Genomic DNA, 13,550 nt, shown 5'->3' with positions numbered 1-13,550 from the left:
AGTTTAATAGCGAGTGATTGCTAATGGGTTCAAAATTTCCTTTCAGGGTGGTGAAATGTCTAGGACCTAAATGGAAGTGATCAGTTCAGTTCAGTTCAGTCACTGAGTCATGTCCAACTCTTTGCAACCCATGAACCACAGCACACCAGGCCTCCCTGTCCATCACCAACTCCCGGAGTTTACCCAAACTCATGTCCATTGAGTCAGTGATGCCATCCAACCACCTCATCCTCTGTCATCCCCTTCTCCTCCTGCCTTCAATCTTTCCCAGCATCAGGGTCTTTTCAAATGAGTCAGTTCTTCACATCAGATGACCAAAGTACTGGAGTTTCAGTTTCAGCATCAGTCCTTCCAATGAATATTCAGGACTGATTTCCTTGAGGATGGACTGGTTGGATCTCCTTGCAGTCCAAGGGACTCTCAAGAGTCTTCTCCAACACCACAGTTCAAAAGCATCAATTTTTCAGGGCTCAGCTTTCTTTATAGTCCAACTCTCACATCCATACATGACTACTGGAAAAACCATAGCCTTGACTAGACGGACCTTTGTTGACAAAGTAATGTCTCTGCTTCTTAATATGCTATCTAGGTTGGTCATAACTTTCCTTCCAAGGAGTAAGCATCTTTTAATTTCATGGCTGCAGTCCTCATCTGCAGTGGGGAGCCCCAAAAAATAAAGTCAGCCACAGTTTCCACTGTTTCCCCATCTATTTGCCATGAAGTGATGGGACCGGATGCCATGATCTTAGTTTTCTGAATGTTGAGCTTTAAGCCAACTTTTTTACTTTCCTCTTTCACTTTCATCAAGAGGCTCTTTAGTTTTTCTTTGCTTTCAGCCTTAAGGGTGGTATCATCTGCATATCTGAAGTTATTAATATTTCTCCTGGCAATCTTAATTCCAGCTTGTGCTTCTTCCAGTCTGGCATTTCTCATGATGTACTCTGCATATAAGTTAAATAAGCAGGGTGACAATATATCGCCTTTTCCTATTTGGAACCAGTCTGTTGTTCCATGTCTAGTTCTAACTGTTGCTTCCTGACCTGCATACAGATTTCTCAAGAGGCAAGTCAGGTGGTCTGGTATTCCCATCTCTTTCAGACTTTTCCACAGTTTATTGTGATCCACACAGTCAAAGGTTTTGGCATAGTCAATAAAGCAGAAATAGATGTTTTTCTGGAACTCTCTTGCTTTTTCGATGATCCAGTGGATGTTGGCAGTTTGATCTCTGGTTCCTCTGCCTTTTCTAAATCCAGCTTGAACATCTGGAAGGTCACAGTTCACGTATTGCTGAAGCCTGGCTTGGAGAATTTTGAGCATTACTTTACTAGTGTGTGAGATGAGTGCAATGGTGTGGTAGTTTGAGCATTCTTTAGCATTTCCTTTCTTAGGGATTGTAATGAAAACGGACATTTTCCAGTCCTGTGGCCACTGCTGAGTTTTCAAAATTTGCTGGCTTATTGAGTGCAGCAGTTTCACAGCATCATCTTTTAGGATTTGAAATAGCTCAACTGAAATTCCATCACCTCCACTAGCTTTATTCATAGTGATGCTTCCTAAAGCCCACTTGACTTCACATTCCAGGATGGAGGTGATAGTCCCACAATATTGTGAATTTCTTAAATGCCACTGAATTGTGCCATTTAAAATGGCAAAACTGTGGGAAAAAATGTAAAGTCTGCATTTTACAATGCCACCATTGATGTCATTGTAAAAGAGTACAACAACTGTGAGAAGCAGTATGGATATTCCTCAAAAAATTAAAACTAGGACTACTTTATGATGCAATAACCCCACTTCTGTATATGTATGCAAAGGAATTGAAAGCAGGATCTCAAAAAGATCTTTCCACACCCCTGTTCACAGCAGCACTGGTCACAATAGCCATGCGGTAGAAGCAACCCAGATGTTCATCCTTGGGTGAATGGTAAGCAAAATGTGGTCTATCCATCCAATGAAATATTATTCAGCTTTAAAGGGAAGAAAATGTTGTGACATGCTACAACATGAATGAACCTCAGCAATATTATGCTAAGTGGAATCAGCCAATTCTCCTCAAAAGAAATCCTATATGATTCCACTGTATGAGGTCTCTAAAGTAGTCAAACTCAGAGAAATACAATGTAGAATTGCAGTTTCCAAGGGCTGAGGGGAGAGGAAATGGGGAGTTTTTGTTAACAGGTTTAGAGTTTCAGTTTTGCAAGATGAAAAAACATCTGGAATTCTGCCACGTCACAATATGAATAGATTTAACCCTAACAAACTGCATACTTAAATATAGTTAAGTTTTCTTTTTTGCAGCAAAAAAGAAAAAAAAATTGTAGTACTGACACCTGCTACAACTTGGACGAAACTTGTAAACATCATACTATGTGAAAAAAGCCAAGCTCAACTATTGTCTGATTCAATTAATATGAAATATGTGAACAGCAAGCCTGTGGGAACAAAATGCAGATTAAATGTCTCCAGGGGTCAGGAGCAGGGTGAAAGTTGGTTTGACTGCTAAAGAGAAGAGAACAAGGTTTCCTTTGGGGTAATGACAATATTTTATAACTAGATACAAATAATAGTTGCACTTGTGAATGGACTAAATGCCACTGAAATGTTCACTTTAAAATGGTTAATTTTTGGTATGTGAATTTCACCTCCATTTTTTCGTAAAGCGAAATGATCCTCCTTCAGCCCACTTGTACCTCTGCACTACCTCCTCACAGCCCAGCTGGTCCCCAGAAAGGGAGAGAGAGCCTGAGAGTGCCCGAGGCCAGCCCTGAGCCAAGAGAGAGAGAACGTACCTTTTCTGGCTCAGCGCCCCTTCTCTTGCTCCAGGCAGCCTGTGAGCCTCCACCTAGGCAAGCGTGAGACAGAAGGTGAGGCCCCTTAGGACCGCTTTCCTGAGGGTGGGCACCTTCCTGTTCCTACAGAGCTGGATCCGGGTGCCTCTGTGTCTCACACACACCTAGACGCAGGTGTCCCCACACCTCCACATGCCTGCCTTCCACCACTCATGTCTCCCCCAGCACCCAGTACCTGAGGCTCTTTCTTCTGCAAGCAGATGTGCTTGCAGTGGTCTGACTGCACCTGGGTCATGCAAAGATCTGTGCACTTCTAGAGATGCGGAGACCACACCCTCGAGGATGGACCTGCACCTGCAGAGTCATAGTCTGCACAGCCGGCAGTGCATTCAGACTCACAGTCTCACAGCTTGATGCTGCTAAGAAGGTGACTAATGCCTGTGTTACCGACAGGCACCTTTCACTCTGACATCTGCGTGACAGCCACAATGTGCACAAATGTACATGGGTACGGGCCTCCCTCGTGGCTCAGACCGTAAAGAATCTGCCTGCAATGCAGGAGACCCGGGGTCAATCTCTGAGTTGGGAAGACCCCCATAGAAGGAAATGGCAACCCACTCCAGTATTCTTGCCTGGCGAATCCCATGGACAGAGGAGCCTGGCTGGCTACATTCCATGGTGTTGCAAAGAGTCAGACAGAGTGACTAACACTTTCCCTTTTTTCATGAGGCCCCAGTGGAGGATTCAGGAGTAAGGAGCCTTTGCTCAGGCACCTCTTGCTCTGAAATTTGTTCAGCTGGGTTCCTGATACTAAGATCCACAGGGAACACTCCTGTTACCCACAACCCTTCCCCCTGTCTGGGGCATACATCACCTTGTCCAGGAAGACGTCCAGGGGTGCACACTCTCTCGGCAGCCACCAGGCGCTCTAAAGAGGTAGCAGAGGAGATCCTGGCCCCCTCACTCACACAGGGAGCTCAGAAGGGAGTGGGCGGGGGAGCAAGCTGCTCCCTCACTTTATCCCTTTCTTCTCCAGAGGCACGTTCTGAAGGCATCCCAGGGGAGCCTGGTGCAGGATGCAGGAGGGGCTCCCTCGGGCCCACAGTCAGGAGGGAGCCTTGGGGGCACTTCTGGGCACACCAGGCTCCTCTGGGATCAACCCACAGGGGTATAATCAGTCTGCAACCTTCCCTGACAGCCCTCTGTGCTCTGCTGGTGTTGTAGAAACCAGCACTCGAGAAACCAAGCACCACACTCAGAGAGTTGGAGAATCAGGGTTATTATGCCAGCAGGCCCAGGGAAGTTAACACTCCAAGCTCTGAGCCCCGAACAAAGGGTTACAGAGTTTTTATAGACAGACTAGAGTGGGCAACACTAGCTGCTAATAGGCTGTTTAGACTAAAGGGTTTCACACACTTGGAAACAGCAGTCAAGATGGGGAGGGGCATGCCTGACCTTTACACGAACAGGCATGATTAAGCAGGCTTGCGGGGCTGGGCAATTTCAAAGAGCAGGACAAGGGTGAGTGAGATAAGCTCCAGTTCTTAGCACTGTAAGTCCCCACCTTCTGAGACCACTTTGCAAGGAGCAAGCTGAGTTACAGAGGCAGAACGAACAGGAGGTTATGTACAATTTTAACTTTTCCTCTTCACTGAGAGCTGGGTTATTCTGTGGCACCAAAAGGGGACGATTAGGTTGGGAGGTGGATGTGACAAGGCAGCCCCTAACTAGACCAGGGAAGGAATAGAAAAGAAGTAGGTGCCCTTCCCCTAATCTCTCAACCCAGGGGCTCCTTTCCTTTCTGGGAGGCTCCAGTGTGGACCTTGCAGCTCAAAGGGCCAAGACCATCCAAACCCCATATAAGGTACCCCTGGACCATCCCAGAAGACATCACAAGGCTCCCAGACCAGACTTGCATGGACTTTGGTGGGAAAATTCTGACTCCCAGCTACAGGGAGTGTCCTAGCAGAGAGGCTAATGTCTGACCTCTGTGGGAAGGAGAGGGGCTAGGTCAGGAATGGAATCTCTAAAGCATGAACCTGCTCTGGACCCAGGCCCTTGAAGCTGAAGGACTGGAGAGGGAAGGAGCAGACAGTGTCAGGCCCTGACAGCCACAAACAATTGGGCTTCCAGGATTTGGGGCTAAAATGCAGCTCCGTGTCTGCTCTCTTCCCATTTTCCACATTCTCATCTCCGAGACTCCAGCCTGGTTGGTGCAAGCACATAGAACCTGGAGGACAGCATCAACCCATGTATTAGTGCCCTAGGGCTGATAAAACAAATTATCACAAACTGAGTAACTTAAACATGTGCACACACGCGTTCAGTCATGTCTGACTCTTTGTGACCCCACGAACTGTAGCCCACAAGACTCCTCTGTCCATGGGGTTCTCCAGGCAACAATACTGGAGTGGGTTGCCATTTCCTACTCCAGGAGGGCTTCCTGACCCTGGAATCAAACCCAAGTCTTCTGTGTCTCCTGCATTGGCAGATGGATTCTTTACTGCTGAGCCACCTGGGAAGCCCCAGAAATTTATTCTTTTCCAGTTCTGGAGGCCAGAAGTCCAAAATTGAGGTTTTGGCAGAGATGCTTCTTCTGGAAGCTCTGAAGGAGAATCTGTTTTACGCCTCCCTCCTGGTGGCCACTGGCAACACTCAACTGCATCAGTACAATCTCTGCCTCTGTCTTCACCTGAACTTCTCCTTGTGTCTCTGTAGGTCTCCTCCTTTTATAAGGACAAAAGTCATTAGAGTCCACACAAAACTGAGGATGATTTCATTTTGAGATCCTTAAATAATTACATCTTCAGAGGCTCTATTTCCAAGTGGGGTCACATTTAAAGTGCCAAGTGGGCATGAGTTTCTAAGTCACTCAATCCTAGAGAAAATCAACCCTGTATATTCATTGGAAAGACTGATGCTGAGGCTGAAGCTCCGATACTTTGGCCACCTGATGTGAAGAGCTGACTCATTGGAAAAAACCCTGATGTTGGGAAAGCATGAAGGCAGGAGGAGAAGGGGGTGACAGAGGATCAGATGGTTGGATGACATCACTGACGCAATGGACAAGAGTTTGAGCAAACTCTGGGAGATGGTGAAGGACAGGGAGGCCTGGTGTACTGCAGTCCATGGGGTCACAAAGAGTCAGACACAATCTAGTGACTGAACAACAGCATTTTAGCCCACAATAGTATCCTTCATGATATAGTTCTCTGTTTCAGGCCTCATCTCTACATTCATTCCTAAGCAAGAGTAGAGGAATCCTGCTAAACTAACCAGATAACATCCTTCCTCTGCTTAGAACCAGCCATGGCTCCCTGGTGCCCTGATGCTTCTCTGCACCCTCAGAGTTCTGTGCAGTCTGGTCCTTGTTAGCTTCTCCAATTCCCAATCTCAACTCCCTCCCTCTCATTCAATGTCGCACTCTCACTTTGTATCTCTAGTCTAAAATGAAATTCAGTTCCTTGAATTTGCCAGATTCTCTCTCACCCCAGGGACCCGGGCATACCTTACCCTTCATTCCCCTCTGCCTCAATCAACTGGTCTCAGGTTACATGTCACCTCTTACAGGAAGCCTTCCAAGATAGCCCCAAAGCTGGCCAGATAAGGTGCCTTTGTCTCCTAGCTTCCCCTGGAGTCCCCTATCATAAGGTGGTGTTGTTGCCTGGTTATGGGTCAGAGTCTCCCATGAGAGTGGGAATTCCTGAGGGCAGGGCTTGTGTCTCTCCTGTTTCATGTTGTTTTGCCAGCACTCAGAAGCTTTCTGCACATAGTAGTCAATAAATATGCGTTTAAGCAAAAAATGAATGAAGGACAGCATGGTGCCCTTGGGACTTTATCATGTAGGCAGAGGGGTGAGGAAGTGCCATTTAAACTGAACTTTGAAAGATGAACAAGAGTCTTTGGGTACCTGGTGTCAGGGAGGGAATCCCAGGCACAGGAACCATCCTGAGCAAAATCACAGAGAGATGCTCAGAACTGGGTTAGAGGAGGCAGAGAGGTCTGGCTGGAGCCAAATTGTGAAGGGGCTTGACAGCAACTGAGAACACCCTTCCAGCCCCCAGGGAGAGAGTGGGCTGGAAGGAGAGGTCAGGAGGGGACCAGAGCAGCTAGATGGCACAGGCAGATGCCAGTCTGAACTGAAGTTTCAGCCAATATTTTCACTAAGCTATACCTCCTGGGACAGCAAGAAGACCCAGGATTTGAGGGAATTTCCCTGACACTGCACATATCACTAAAGGACATCAGATGGACAGATGTTCAGCTAAGAAGTAGAGCCAGGACTTAGTCAAAAGATCCTTTCTTATTGCATCTGTATGACCAGAGATAAGGAAATGGGACTAGAGTCATGAAATGGGGTCAATACTAAGCCTAGAGATGGAATGTGGGAAATCAAGGTCACAGTTAAGCTGCATCTTGCAATCTTGCCTGGGGTGGGGGGCACTGTGACTAGGGCATGTGGCTTGGCTTCTTTGGGCCTCATTCTCTCTTTTTTAAAATGGGACTGAATTATACAGATAAGAGACACAATGCATATAAGGACGTTGGCATGTAGTGCTTGGTGGAGGTGAACTCCCCTCCCTCCACCCTCATATAAAGCTTTTTCTTTAACTGTGGATGCTCTTCTCTCATTTGGCTCACAGATATTTGTTGAGCACCTACCAAGTGCCAAGCAATATGTGACCAGTAAAGAAACAATGATAAGTAACCAAAGTCCATTTGAACCAGAGCCTGGTAGCTTTACTCAGCTTTACTCCCAGGCAGGACCCATGCATCTCTGGATTTCTCCACTTGGATGATCAATAAATATTAGTTCAAGTTATTTTATTCCCCAAACATTTCCCAACCCCTGCTGTGTGCCAGAACCTGTGCTCATGGCTACCCATGAGGGTTGGGTCAGATCCATCACTCCCTCAACTTCTCCAATATGGAAATGCCTTAAAAAACTAGGAACAAAAATGAAAACTATCATATAATCCAGCAATCTCACTACTAGTCATATACCCTCAGGAAATCATAATTGAAAAAGTCACATGTACCCTAGTATTCATTGTAGCACTATTTACAATAGCTAGGACACGAAAGCAATCTAGATGTCCATCAAGAGATGAATGGATAAAGGAATTGTGGTACGTATAGACAGTGGAATATTACTTAGCTATAAAAAGCAATGTATTTGTTCTAATGAGGAGGATGAATCTAGAGCATATTATACAGAGTTAAGTAAATCAGAAAGAGACAAATATCCTATAAAACACATAGATATGGTAGCTAGAAAGATAATATTGATGATCCTACTTTTACAAGACAGCAAAGGAGACACAAACATAGAGAACAGATTTGTGGTCACAGTCGGGAAGGAAGAGGGGGGGATGACTTGGGAGAGCAGTATTAAAACATGACCATATGTAAAAGAGGATAGCCACTGGGAATTTGCTATATGACACAGGGAACCCAAAGTCAGTGCTCTGTGACAGCCTAGAGCGATGGAATGGGGAGGGAGGTGGGAGGGAGGTTTAAGAGGGCGGGGACATATGCATGCCTATGACTGACTCATGTTAATGTAGTGACGTACATCACAATAATGTAAAGCAATTATCCTCCAATTAAAAATAAAATTTAAAAAAAAAGAGAGAAGAACATTCTCCATCCACTCTCCACCACTGCACCAAGCCCTTTAGTTAATGACCATGCTGGCAGTTCTCATGCATATTCAACCTGACCCCTAATATATGAATCTGACAGATACCCTTTATTTTTTATGGCAATTTCATTATCAATGGATTTCCTTTTTTAGGGATTTCCTTTTAGGGATCTTCTTATCTTGAGTTTGTCACTTCTGCATTGTATTTGTCTTGGAGTATCTGAATGACTTAGGCACTTCTTTATCTCCATCCCTTGTCCAGAACCTCTTAGAAATGAGATCTGGATCCCATACTCCTTTTATGTCTAGGACATACTATGTATACCATAAATTTTATAGGATAAAATCCCCACCAAGCCCAGACCATTAAGTAGAGTTGAAGAGCTCTTCAATTTCTTGGTCATCGACTTGCTCAGGAGATGCCTTCTTTTCTGAGGCTGTTCAATGGTAGATAGAAGAAGGAAACCTCCTACTTGAATTGCTCTTTAATAACTATTAAAAATCAGAACTGGTCACACTTGCTGGATAGTTTGATAAGCATGACCAACCTCAGTACCTAAAGACTGTGCATGAGATAACTCTTATCTCCAGCTCGGAGGAAGTCCAGCCCAACACCCATGTGTTCAACAGATGTTTATGAAACATCTGAGCCTATCTCTGGGGAGACCGCAGTGACCAGGACAGGGATACCTGCTCTCGTGGACATGACAGGGGAGAGAAGAAGTAGATGATGGATAACTGCATTTGGACAAGAAGGAAAAGTGGGAGGAAGGGAAGGCAGAGGGCTATGAAGGCTCAGTGACCAAACCCATAGAGAGTGGGGCAGGCTAGGGGGAGGCTTCACAGAGAAGGTGGCATTTCAGTAAGACTTTCTGCTCAGGAGGGAGAGGGAAGGGGTCACTAGCAAAGGGACTAGCATGTGCAAAGGACCTCAGGTGGGAAAATCAGTGTCCGTGTGAGGAATAAATGACAGCAAGAAGGGGAAGTGGCTCATAGTGGCCTAAGAATACTGGCAGGGGTCTGAATAAAAGGACCTTACTCCCTACTCCCAACAGCCACAAGATAACACTCATTTGTACAGGGGACACTGGTTATGACACACACACACACAAGGGCAGGTGGGTTCCTGTAATGCCCACCACACCTGAAAATGAACCTCAGAGAAATTAGGGGACAGCCATTTATGTTTCAGAAGAGTTTTGCAACCCACAGAACTTCCATAGGTCTATAATGAAAGAGCTATTTGCTTTTTTCTTTAGCAAGTACTACTGAGCACCTGTTAATTGCCAGACTGTGGAAAGACAACGATGAGCAAGTCTAGAGTGGTCCTACCCTTTTGGACCCAGCCAGAGTAACAGAGGGAAGAGAGGAGATGTTGAACAAGAATTTATATCAAAAAGTGCAGTAAACATTATTATTGAGGAAGTAGAAACTGTAGCTCCCAGAGGTATATGACACTAAGTGCTTTGTGAACCTGGTGTTCTGCAGCTCAGGGTACCATGGTGTATGTTGGAGCATTTGTCTGGAGCTCTGGAATTTCTGTGCCTTGGAGAAGAGAAGGTCATCTTCAATTCCCAATTAAATCTCTTGGCTGCCAACCAAAGTTTGGGCTTAAATGTAAGCAGGAAAACTATCTGGGGACCATTCCTCTGGAGTGGGATGGATCTGTGGCCTTGTCTGCACCTTGGCTCTCTGATCTATGCATCCAACCTCATCTGCATCAGCTCAGTGCCTGAATCTTAGGGACTTTAAAACATTTTTCAGCAGGTGAAATGGGAATTGTGTGTCAATTTTCAATGAGCCCCCAGGAGTCACAGAATATCCCCTGGCTTATTTACTAGTGAAACTTGTAATTGGCTCCCAGGGAATGTTATGCCATAGTAGATTTTGGTAGGCTGTGCAGAGCAAGTGTTTTCATCTCTCTGTTCCCTGCAGAAACAGGCAAGTGCCTTCATTGATGAGAACTAGGGGTTGGGGCTGGAGGTGGCGGGTTCAAATGGGATCTACCAATTGCCTGCTGTGGGAGACCCGTTCCATCATTTCAACTCCATTTCTAGGGCTTTTTTGGTTTGTTTTCTTAAACAGGGACAAGCTGACTGCCCGTGAGAATTGTTCATTTCTCTCCACACTCTTAAAAAGAAATCAATAGCTAAGACCTGGATAACCTGATGCCTCAGGGCAGTGACTCACATCAGAGAGATGCAAATTCAAACCCTGGCCCATCCAATTTCTTGCTGTGTGATATTCATGAATTAACTTCTCTGATCTTTTATCTACAAATGTTGTTGTTCAGTCGCTCAGTCATGTTGAACTCTTTAGCACCTCACTTTAAATACCATAATTAGCTTAAGGTAAAGAGCTTGAACTGAAAGAGTTTGAGTGCTGGGGGTAATGTTTTGGAACTTCAAAGGGAAGGAAGACAATTCACATAAAGATGGAAAGGCAAATGTTGGGTAAACAAGTATTTGCTGGGTCCAGAAGAAAGGGTGGGATCCGAGTGAAATTTGATCTCAAGGCCCTTCTGCATTTCCCCCACCACACCTGGCCCCTATTATTTGCAGATATATTTGGTGATAGCTCTATTCATGGAGTAGGAAATGGCACCCCACTCTTGTATTCTTGCCTGGAAAATTCCATGGACAGAGGAGCCTGGTGGGCTACAGTCCATGCGGTCACAAAGAGTTGGACACAGCTAAGCACAGCACAGCAACTCTATTCTAGGAACAGGCCCTTTATCTAAATGTATTCAGGGTGGAAAGATGTATGAGATGATCACATAGAGAAAATGCAATTCAATGATTCCTATCTCTTGCAGGGTACTTTATCAGTTCACCTTAAACCTGGAATCTTTTCTTCTCTGCCGTGGTCCATGAACAGGTTGGAAAAGAATTTTCAGACGTGACAAATGAGAGGGGAAAAAAAGGTAATTAGAGTGGGAGACACTGTTAGAACAGTGGGCCGAAAGGGAGAGCCAACACTGAACAGAGGTCCTTGGTCCATTTTTATACCCAGGATATAGCGTGTGGGATAAGGGGTCTTGTGGGTCATTTGCTGATTGGATGAGATACATAAACTGGGTAGAGGAAGAGTATGACAAATACCTTCCCTGGTGTGTCAGATGGTAAAGAATCTGCCTGCAATGTAGGAGACCTGGGTTCAACCCCTGGGTTGGGAAGATCCCCTGGAGGAGGAAATGGCAACCCACTCCAGTATTCTTGCCTGGAGAATCCCCATGGGCAGGAGAGCCTGGCAGGCTACAGTTATGGGGTCCCAAAGGGTCGGATATGACTAAGCGACTAAGCACAGCACATATGGTGTAGGAGGGGAGACAGGTTACACTGCTCAGAAGGACCTGAAATTCATTAATAGTTACAATATGTGGATGGAAAGGACAATATGGGTCTAGTTTTTTCCTTTCCTGCTTTCCAAGGCCCTCCTTACCTTTTTTCTGTTATTTCATCCTTGGGACACCACATTCTCCTGCCAGAAACCAGGGTGATCTAATTGCTCCCATTACCATAAACCCCTATGGCAAAGAGAAATGGATGACATCCAGCCTTCACCTTCTTTTAGGCAGCAACAGGTAGCTACAACATAGATATTGTGAGGCTACAAAAGACTAAGCCGGATAACAGCAGGGGAGAGCGAAGCACCCTAAACTTTAGTATGGCACACATATGTGCAATAGTGAAGAAGGAATTCATAGGGCCTGGGCTCCATCTTAGGCCTGTCCGTGCTGATCATGCTCGGCCGCCTCTCTAATGGACTCTGAACTCTCTGCTTAGTGCCTGTGGGAACAACAATGGAGGGATAAGACCCCCTCGGACAGGGGAACCTGGAAAATCGTGTCCAGGTTACTCATCGCCTAAGAGAAAACAGACACTGATCACCCCTGCCTCCAGACAGTATCTATCTGTTAGGTAGTTAGAATAGGAAAAAGGAGTCCAGAATGGCAGTGGCTAAAAGACCTGGAAGGGAAAAGCCCATGAAAATAGAACAAAGGAAGGCCTGAGCACCAGAGTGAGAACCTCAGGTAAAACAAACAACACTCCTGGCTGGCCCAATTTACATAAGACAGGCCCAGGGACAGAGAAACACAAAAAGAAGAGCCAAAGCCCTCTTCTCTCTCTCTCTCTCTCCTGCACGATGGGGCGCTCTTCTCTTCCCGTCTTTGGGTCGATGTGCCCTCACACCTCGAAGATGGATTTTCCTGCTATTATCTAAATAAATAGAGCTGTAACACTGAGCTGTAACACTGATTTATTTAAGAACTATAACACAGTCTGTCCAAGACCCAAGAGCTGTGACCCGCTGAGTGGGCTTCAGTGTCCGTCACTCCAAATTTTTGTTGTGATTAGACAAAGAACTGGGGAACATACACTCGCCTGACATATCAGAATGTAACCACAGGCTTATTGGTTATTAACTGGTTGGAATGTAACAGCGGGCTTATTGATTATTAACTGTTTGAACACATAACACGTGAATGATGGGGTTATTGTGATTGTATTTACCCTTCCTTTGTAAGTCTCAAGGAATTTGGGGTAGTGGATTTGGACATGTACACATAGGGTACAAAAGATTTTCACAAATGCTGGTCGGGGTCCTTGGCTAAGAGGAGACTCTGCCTTGGGCCCGCCAGTGTAATAAACTGCCCTCCACTATCTGCATTGCCCTTCTGGGTGACATTGTTTCCTGGACCGCGTGGCTATAACAATAGTAGCTTGAAACAGTAATAAGCAGACCCAGAAACGTTGAGGAAACCCCTACATTTCAAGAGTAAATCTTGAACACTTGCAGAGAGACAGAGAAGTCTCTATAGCAAGGTCAAGGAAGGAAGTCCCACCATGAGAAATTACCTGCTGTGTTAGAGAGTGACATGGTACGTGGGCCAGAAGGTGACTCTTTGTTGAACCACAATAATTAGTGTGTCAACTACAAATTGGCACTTACCAAGAGCATTGCCAATGACTGAACAACAAAGGCATTTGCCATCTGCCTCTATGGAGATTGAACGACCTTCAACAACCCCTGAGGGAATTCAGGGTGATGCACTCTGTGCTCCAGGGAATCTGGTGGGACAGGTCTTTAGATAGTTGGATGTTTTTAGGCACTAA

The sequence above is a fragment of the Cervus elaphus genome, chromosome 9, assembly GCF_910594005.1.
Source record: "Cervus elaphus chromosome 9, mCerEla1.1, whole genome shotgun sequence".
Lineage (NCBI taxonomy): Eukaryota > Metazoa > Chordata > Mammalia > Artiodactyla > Cervidae > Cervus > Cervus elaphus.
This window is presented reverse-complemented; position numbering follows the sequence as displayed.